Source organism: Octopus bimaculoides, chromosome 30, assembly GCF_046866305.1.
Source record: "Octopus bimaculoides isolate indiv1 chromosome 30, ASM4686630v1, whole genome shotgun sequence".
In the NCBI taxonomy this organism is placed as follows: Eukaryota; Metazoa; Mollusca; class Cephalopoda; order Octopoda; family Octopodidae; genus Octopus; species Octopus bimaculoides.
The window spans coordinates 19,404,882-19,414,881 of NC_142957.1; the positions used below are offsets into that span (position 1 = coordinate 19,404,882).

General features: G+C 41.6%; 1 protein-coding gene across 5 annotated transcripts in view; it reads right to left on the reverse strand.

Moving 5' to 3' along the window:
- LOC106879202 (huntingtin-interacting protein 1) overlaps positions 1 to 10,000 on the reverse strand; it is a 278,609-nt gene that overhangs the window by 257,517 nt on the left and 11,092 nt on the right. The window lies entirely within an intron of this gene.

Consider the following 10,000-nt stretch of genomic DNA (forward strand, 5'->3'; position numbering starts at 1 on the left):
TGCCGTACTCCGAACAGACAGAAGGGATAGAAGTCATTGGGGAGTTGCAATGTACATCCGAGAAGATGTCACACCCCTACTACTACTATCACACTCAAACTCTGTATGTGATACTTTAATAGTACACATAAAACAAATTGATGTAGTTGTATGCTCAACATACCGTCCACCAAATACCGCAAAGCAGGAAGGTAAATTTGAGGACAGCCTCAGACGCATAGAAGAGGTCCTGACAAATCTGGACCAACACATCAATATACTTTTCCTAGGCGACTTTAACCTCCCAAATGTTAAATGGCCTGAAGGTCACATCCTCTCTGGGATGTCACTGCATGAACAAAGCCAGGCAAAATCATTGCTAGAACTATCCAACATGCTGTTCATGGAACAAGTGATACTCCAACCAACCAGGGGAAGCAATGTTTTAGATCTCTGCTTCACAAACAATGTGAGCCTAATCCATAATGTGAAAATAACGCCCCCGTCTCTCTCAGATCATAACATTATAGAATTAACTATGTATGGTCCTAGACAACCCACTGACACCCACCCCACCAGGAGGACTCAAGCAATATCCAACCTGAATTTCCACGGGGCGGACTGGAAGTCAATTCGCAGAGAGATTCAAAATCAAAACTGGCATGACAGCCTTTCTATACAAGACAATGACCTCAAACTAAGTCATTTTATGTCAACCATACAAGACATATGCACCAAATACGTGCCATATAGAAAGACCAGCAAACATGCCAATAGAATTCCTAGAGACAGGAAAATCCTTATGAGACACAGAACAAAGGTCTCAAACCAGTTAAATAGAGAACTGGAGGATAGGAAAAGGGCTAAATTAAAACTAACACTGTTAGAAATAGAAAACAAAATTAAACTCTCCCATGAAAAGGAGAGAGCAGAGAAGGAAAAGAGAGCAGTAGAAAGCATAAAAACAAACCCCAAGGCTTTCTATAGATTTGCAAAGGAGACTGCTACGGTGCAGTATAAGATAGGACCCCTGTTCCTGCCTAATGGCTCACTGACTGCAGATCCCACATGGATAAGTGAAGTGCTCAGTACACAATTCAAGAGTGTCTTCACCTCTCCTCTGAGTCACATGCAGATAAAGAACCCAGCTGATTTCTTTGACAATAGCACTCAGCAGAAGGGGACTGCATCCATTACCTACATCGACATTGAAGAGGAAGATGTGATAGCTGCCATAAATGAAACGAGCTCAAATTCGGCACCTGGCCCCGATGGTTTCCCAGCTGTCCTCTTAAAGTCGTGTAAACAAGAATTAGCAGGACCACTCCGGATACTCTTCCAGAGTTTCCTTGCAAATGGTAAACTTCCCAAAAAGCTGAAGGAAGGCACCATATGTCCTATCCATAAAGGTGGAAGCAGAGCAGAGGCTGGAAACTACAGGCCCATCTCTCTGACTTCACATATTAGCAAAGTCATGGAACGAATTGTCAGAAGGAGATTGATTGCGTTCCTAGAAGAAAATGACTTGCTGAATGAGACCCAGCATGGTTTCCGTCCAGGTAAAAGCTGCCTCACGCAGCTCTTGCAGCATTATGACTGGGTCCTGAAGCAGCTACTTGACCATTCAAATGTTGATGTGATATATCTCGACTTTGCAAAAGCCTTTGACAAAGTTGATCATGGCTTGATATGTCACAAGCTGCGAAACCTTGGCATAGCTGGTAAATTAGGAGAGTGGCTGCATGACTTCCTGAATGGTAGAAGTCAGACAGTTGCAGCCAATGGAGAACTATCTAGGGAAACACAAATATTGAGCGGTGTTCCACAGGGAACTGTTCTGGGGCCACTACTGTTCATAGTGGCCCTTCTGGACATGCCCACGGTCACTCGGAGAGCCACTGTCACTAGCTATGCTGATGACACAAAGATATCTCAGGCAATAAAGAATCCTGATGATATTGTAAGCCTGCAGAATGACCTAAATGCAATATATGAGTGGGCAGAGCAAAATAATATGCAGTTCAATGCAAAAAAATTTCAAGTACTGCGCTACAAGACCACAAGTACCTCCCAACTGGCATACACAGGGCCTGGAGGTACTGCAATCCCAGAACCACAAACAGTGAGAGATCTGGGCATCAACATGTGTAGTGATGCATCATTTCACATGCACATTGTCAAGTTGACAGCAAGGTGCAGACAACTGGCGGGGTAGATACTGAGGACTTTCCGTACAAGGGATCAAAAAGTCATGTTGATTCTATGGAAGACATTTGTTCTGAGCCGCCTAGACTATTGCTCTCAGTTGTGGTCACCACACAGTGTTAAGCGGACAGCAGAACTCGAGGCAATTCAGCGGCACTATACAAAAAAGATCGCCACAGTCCAACAGATGAACTACAGGGAGCGACTGAAGGCACTAGGTCTCTACTCCCTGGAGCGCAGGCGGGAGAGATATGTAATAATATACATATGGAAAATACTGGAAGGACTGGTGCCAAACTTTGGTATCAAGTACTACAGAAATGCCCGCACGGGTCGCCACTGCATGGTGCCAAAGGTACCGTCCACTGCATCTCACATAAGAACGAGATACTGCAGCAGCCTCGGTTTCAGAGGACCTCAGCTCTTCAATGCCCTGCCAAAACATTTGAGAGACATGCAAGACATGGATGCGGAGGTCTTCAAGACAAAACTTGACGCTTTCCTCTCCACGATACCAGACGAACCAATGGCTCGTAATGAGACACAGTTTAGGGCAGCTGTGTCAAATTCTCTTATACACCAGATGTGCCATCAAAACTCTTGATTGGACCATGTCAGGTGGGGGAGAAGAGCCATGCAAGGAGCGTGAAAATCACGGTGGTGCACCAGCATGACCGCAGCCACTTGGCTGAAACACATAAATAAATAAATAAATAAATACATATATATATATATATATACATACATATATATATATATATATATACATATATATATACATATATATATACATATATATACATATATATATACATATATATATACATATATATATATATATATACATACATATATATATATATATATACATATATATATATATATACATATATATATATATATACATATATATATATATATATATACATATATATATATATATACATATATATATATATATACATATATATATATATATATATATATATACATATATATATATATATATATATATATATATATATATACATATATATATATATATATATATTATACATATATATACATATATATACATATATATACATATATATATATATATATATACATCATCATCATCGTTTAACGTCCGCTTTCCATGCTAGCATGGGTTGGACGATTTGACTGAGGACTGGTGAAACCGGATGGCAACACCAGGCTCCAGTCTGATTTGGCAGAGTTTCTACAGCTGGATGCCCTTCCTAACGCCAACCACTCAGAGAGTGTAGTGGGTGCTTTTACGTGTCACCCGCACGAAAACGGCCACGCTCGAAATGGTGTTTTTTATGTGCCACCCGCACAAGCCAGTCCAGGGGCACTGGCAACGATCTCGCTCGAAAATCCTACAGGAGCCAGTCAGGCGGTACTGGCAACGGCCACGCTCAAAATGGTGCATCTCATGTTCCACCCGCACAAGAACCAGTCCAGGGGCACTGGCAACGATCTTACTTGGCTTGCCGGGTCTTCTCACGCACAGCCCATTTCCAAAGGTCTCGGTCCGTAGTCATCGCCTCGGTGAGGCCCAATGTACGAAGGTCTTGCCTCACCACCTCAGCCCAGGTCTTCCTGGGCCTACCTCTTCCACGGGTTCCCTCAACTGTTAGGGTGTGGCACTTTTTCACGCAGCTATCCTCCTCCATTCTCACCACATGTCCATACCAGCGCAATCGTCTCTCTTGCACGCCACAACTGATGCTTCTAATGTTCAGCTTTTCTCTCAAGATACTTACACTCTGACGGGTATTCACATTGACATTACACATCCAACGGAGCATACTGGCTTCATTCCTTGCGAGCTTACGTATGTCCTCAGCAGTTACAGCCCATGTTTCACTGCCATGTAGCATGGTTGTTCGTACGCATGCGTCATACAGTCTGCCTTTTACTCTGAGTGAGAGTCCCTTTGTCGCCAGCAGGGGTAAGAGCTCTCTAAACTTTGCCCAGGCTATTCTTATTCTAGCAGCTACACTTTCAGCGCACCCACCCCCACTACTAACTTGGTCGCCCAGATAGCGGAAGCTATCGACTACCTCTAGTTTTTCACCCTGGAATGAGATAGAAGTTGTTTCCTGTTTGTTTGCAGTCTTTATTGCACCTGAACATCTGCCACAAACATAAACTAACTTGCTAGTTAACCTGCCTTTGATGTTGCTGCACCTCTTATGTGTCCATAGCTTGCACCGGGTACATCTTATAGAGTTACTACCTACTCCTTTTCTACATACTGAGCAGGGCCATCTACCTGAAGGGGTTTGTGTTTTATCTACCTTCCTACTTATTAGGATTTTGGTTTTAGCTAGGTTGACTCTAAGGCCCTTCAATTCTAGACCTTGCTTCCACACCTAAAACTTCTCCTCTAGTTCTGATAGTGACTCCGCAATTAGGGCAAGGTCATCAGCATAGAGGAGCTCCCAGGGGCAACCTGTCTTGAACTCCTCTGTGATTGCCTGGAGGACTATGGTAAATAATAGGGGGCTGAGGACGGAACCTTGGTGGACCCCTACCTCTACCCGGAATTCATTGCTGTACTCATTTCCAACCCTCACCTTACTGGCCGCATCTCTGTACATGGCTCGCACAGCTCTCACTAGCCATTCTTCTATCCCAAGTTTCCTCATTGACCACCAGATAAGGGATCGGGGGACCCTGTCAAAGGCTTTCTCCATGTCAACGAAAGCCAGGTACAGAGGTTTATCCTTGGCTAGGTATTTCTCTTGCAACTGTCTCACTAGAAATAAGGCATCAGTAGTGCTTTTACCTGGCACGAACCCAAACTGCATCTCATCTAAATTGATTCGCTCCCTAATTAGTTGGGCTATGACCCTCTCTGTAACTTTCATAACCTGATCTAACAGCTTGATGCCTCTGTAATTATTTGTATCTAAAGCGTCCCCTTTACCTTTGTAGCAGTTGACTATGATGCTGCTACACCAGTCATAGGGTATGACTCCTTCGTGTATCACCTGGTTCGTAATACGGGTGACTAGGCTATAGCCAACACTGCCAGATATTTTGAGCATCTCTGCAGTGATTCCTGATGGGCCGGGGGCTTTCCCGGTCTTCATACTCTTAATTGCTTTATCTACCCTGGTACTATCAACTCGGATAGCTGGTCCCTCTATTGGGTCGACATAAGGCAGGCTCTCTTTCTCCCATTCATTCTCTTTATTAAGCAATCTATCGTAGTGGCATCTCCAGACCTCTTTCTTTGCATCCTCATTTAATGCAAGCGTACCATCATCCATGCGAACACATTTCTCTCCTACAACATCACTATTCTCTCTCCTACACTGTCTTGCAACACGAAATACCTCGAGTCTTTGGTCCTCACGGCGCAGAACGTTGGCAAATCTTTCCTTATATATATATATACATTTATACTAGAATCAGTGAGACTTATCCTGGAAAATAATACGTTCTTCTTCAATGGTAAGAACTATATCCAAATTAAAGGCACGGCTATGGGGACGAGGTTTGCCCCCGTTTATGCGAATTCGGTGATGGGTTACTTGGAACAAAAACTCTACCAGGAAATAGAGGAGAGATATAACACCGAATTTAGGAAGCTTATAGAAAAAGCATGGAAGAGATACCTGGACGATTGCTTCATAATCTGGACCAAACCTCAAAGCATTGTGGAGGAATTTAACACCCTCCTGAACAACCTACACCCATCCATCCAATTCACAAAGGAGATGAACAGTAGCAAATTACCATTTCTAGATATAATGGTAATTAAAAAGAACACCGCCATTACCACAGATATATATTACAAACACACAGACACACACCAATACTTGAACTTTAAATCGTGCCATCCACCCCATACAAAACGCAACATACCATACTGCCTAGCCAGGAGAATATGTACTATTGTAGAGGATATAGAGACCAGAAATAAACGCCTGATGGAACTGAAAGAATTTCTGGTGAAGCAAAAATACCCATCACGACTCATAGAAAATGGTATTCAGCGGGCTTCGAAAATACCCATACAACAACTGAGGACACCGCAAAGAAAAGACAAACAGGAAAAGATCATTCCATTTATAGTGACACAAAATCCATGCCACCAGAACATCTTTAATATCGCCAAAGCGAACTTACCGATCCTTGCACAAAGTAAGGAAATGAGAAATATCATTACAGATCAAAATATAACTCTCAGTAAGAGACAACCTAAAAACTTGAAAAAACTATTAACAAAGGCAAGGTTTGACCTCAGCAACAAAAATCAAACATTCACTGTATCCAAATGCAATGATAGCCGATGCGGCACATGCCGATCAATCCATACCGGCCCATATATGAATACAAAAACAGGGAAAATATTCACCAATGCGAACATGAACTGCAAAAGTAGAAATCTAATCTACTGCATCAAATGCCCTAATTGTGAAGAATTGTACGTTGGCCAGACAGGTAATGCACTATCGGAACGCTCACGGGTACATCGACAACAGATTAAAAACCCAGAAGTCCGCCAAATACCACTGAGTAACCATCTAGCAACATGTGGTCATCAAACTTTTATTATATTTCCATTCCATAAACTTTACAACCGGAATGAAATTGAAAGAAAATGCAAAGAAAAGGACTTTATTAAGAAATTCAAACCCACTCTTAACAAACAATGATTAAATCCATCTTACTTGGGGTTTAAAAATCTTATCCCTGTAACCAAAACACAAAAAATCTCTCAGATATCATCATTTCTATAAATAGATTTGGCATCATTTCTAAGAACAGCCAAACACCTACTGCGGTTTAAAAATCTTATCCCTACAACCCACACAAAACAATAAATTAAAATATCATCATGTCTAAAAATAGATTTAACATCAATTCTAAAAATAGCCAGACACCTACTGCTGCCATCCAAAGGAATTGGTATAAAAGACAGAAAACCAGCCAACTTATTACAGTCTGTTAAAGACTGTCATACCGGCCATGACGAAGGGAAATAGCCCTGAAACTCGAGTCGCCTTTATATATATATATTTATATTTATATATTTATACATTTGATCCTTTATATTGAACACTCAATATTTCATCTACATTCAATACTTTCTTTCATGGTGCCATCCATTTTTATTTTATTTTATTTTATATTATATATTGTATATCATATTATATATTGTATACTCCATATTCTATACCCCACATTAGTTCTGCAGGAATATAAATAAAACATAAAAAACAGACAGTGTTGGAACTCTTTTAAACTAAATAATATATATATATATATATATATGTATATATATATATATATATTATACATATATATACATATATATACATATATATACATATATATATATATATATATATACATATATATATATATACACATTGGCAGCTGGAAGTGGCTCCAGTTTGCTCGATCAGTTAGCTACCATGGCAGACTAGATCATAGAGTTAGTTCACTGTGCAGCCCGCACTTTTAGTCTCGACATAAATAGTCAGGCCAAGACCGTGTCAGTCGACAGACTTAAAAGGGTACATTTTGAGGTGACCACACCCTTCGATGACACCCCAGCCATGCCCACTTTTGATCCTTTGCAACCATCTACACACCCACCTACACATGCACCTTTGACCACACCATCACCTACAGCTCCACCTTCGTCGCCACAACCTAACACAAACAAACTCTATGTCACCAGGACAGGCCGCACTGTGCATTGGCCCCCAAAAAACTCACCAGAACTATTTACATTGAACCCTTTTTTTTTCCTCTGACAGACAATTGTTTTCCCATGTCCTGAACAATTCCAATGCTCTGCGATTAAACTTTGTCAAAAAGTTTCGTGCTGCCTGCCCCTTCTATATTACAGGCAATTATCTTTCTCGACTTATCACATTTCGTATCACATCTTATTGTTTGCGATCGGTGACCATCTTTGCTTTCCTTGTGCCTGCTCCAGTCATTCTAATTTCGCACGAGTGAGGCACAAGAAGCCAGTGTCATTTCATACGAAATCTCGCAGGTAGTCATTACCATGCCCAAGGCAGGAGCAAGATCTCACCTGCAACCATTTGCCATGCGCAAGACAGCAGCAAGACTCTCATCGGCAACGACTATTTAAGCAGAAGAATTAAGACATTCACTCTCTTTCTTCTTTCCCATTTCCTCTCACGCTTTTACATAGTGTTGGTGTATTTGCTGATTGTGTGAGGAGGGGTCGACTGTCTTGTGCTTTCTCTCCGCCTTAAGCAGGATCAGCAATGCCAACAGTAAGGAACATGTTCTATTCGGACCTTAGGGGGTCCGAATTGTCCTCTTCGGAGGAGGAGGGGCTCGTACGAGCAGTTGATAGAATGGACAAGTGCTTAAGGAAGAAGAAAGATTTGCTGAAGTGACAGATGTCACAAAAAAGGAGGTGGACCTGACAAACATGGAGAAATATGAGAAGATGGCATGTAGGATAGGTGGTGATGCTAAGTCGTCCCTACTCCAGAAAGTATTGGAAAATATGGGTAAGAAAACGGTAAATATATAAGGTGTACTCAGTGGAAGAAAGGAAAATTGAAAATGTTGAGGGAGAGGAAGCAGATTTGGAACAATTGTGGTTCAAGACGGCAGGAAAAGCAAAAGAATATGCTGTAACCACAGTAACCTACATATCTTGGAAGAAGGACTTCCAGGATTAGGGTGGAGAGAATCCCACCAGAAACAGATGTGGCTTGGGTTGTGGCGGCTGTTCTTCTCGGAAGTAAAGAAGAAATAGCCGTCCTGCAGGCCACAAAAACAGAAAATTCTGTATGGAAAGAGCAAACATTGGACCTGATCATATTGGGTATTGGCAGAACCACTGAAAATATGGTGGAAACGGTGACCATTGGAGATGTAGTGTTGAGAGTGGGGGTGGGGGTGGAGGGCAGAACCCCTCGTTGCTTTAAATGTGGCTAAAAAAGGCCTCTGCAGAAGCAGAGAAGTCAGGAAGAAGTTAGAAAGGGGCCGGAGAAGGTGCAACAGGAAGAAAAGAGAAACAAAGAACAGTGGATGGTAGCTGAAGGAAGAGGAAGAAAGGACAGATTGAATTAGAACCCCAAGCCATACACCCCGCCCCACCCCACCTTCTCAGACACCCCCTCCGCCCATTCCCCTCCGATACAAAGCAAGAGAAAAAAAACAAATACAAAAAAACACAAGGCTCAACAGGCTCCCCCCCTCCCACTGGAAATTGTTTCGCGCGTGTTTGAAAGGCGTAGACAAAGAAGGGATCCAGAAGAGAACAAAATGGAGGACTGCAAGATTTGTGCATGTCAATGGATGGACAAACACTGAGGTGTCCGAAAGCCAAAAAAACGACGAAATATTGAGATTGAGGAGGGGTTATATGTGTTGGAAGGTGAAATGTGATTTAAAGACGATATCAGACAATATAAAGTACGACGAACTGACCCAGAGATATTCCACAGCCATTACAAGCCTTCAATTCCATTACAACTTTCTCTCTCTCTCTCTCTCTCGAGCTATAGAAAGACAAATACACACGTTATACACCTACAGACATCTATATAAACACACATGTAATAATAAACAGACACGTGTCCGAAGAAACCTTTCACTAAAAAACACATTTTCGAAGGTGAGGGGCGTTACTGCATCCACCCCCTTTTTCTTTAAACATGTTTTATAAATGACATTTGGCAGAAATACCTTTGAAAACAATAATAAACGACTGCTGAAATTATAAAAATTAGTAGTAACGAAGTCTGAACAAAAGCAAAAGCATGTTAGTGTTTTGTTTTGTCTTTTTTGAAACAAG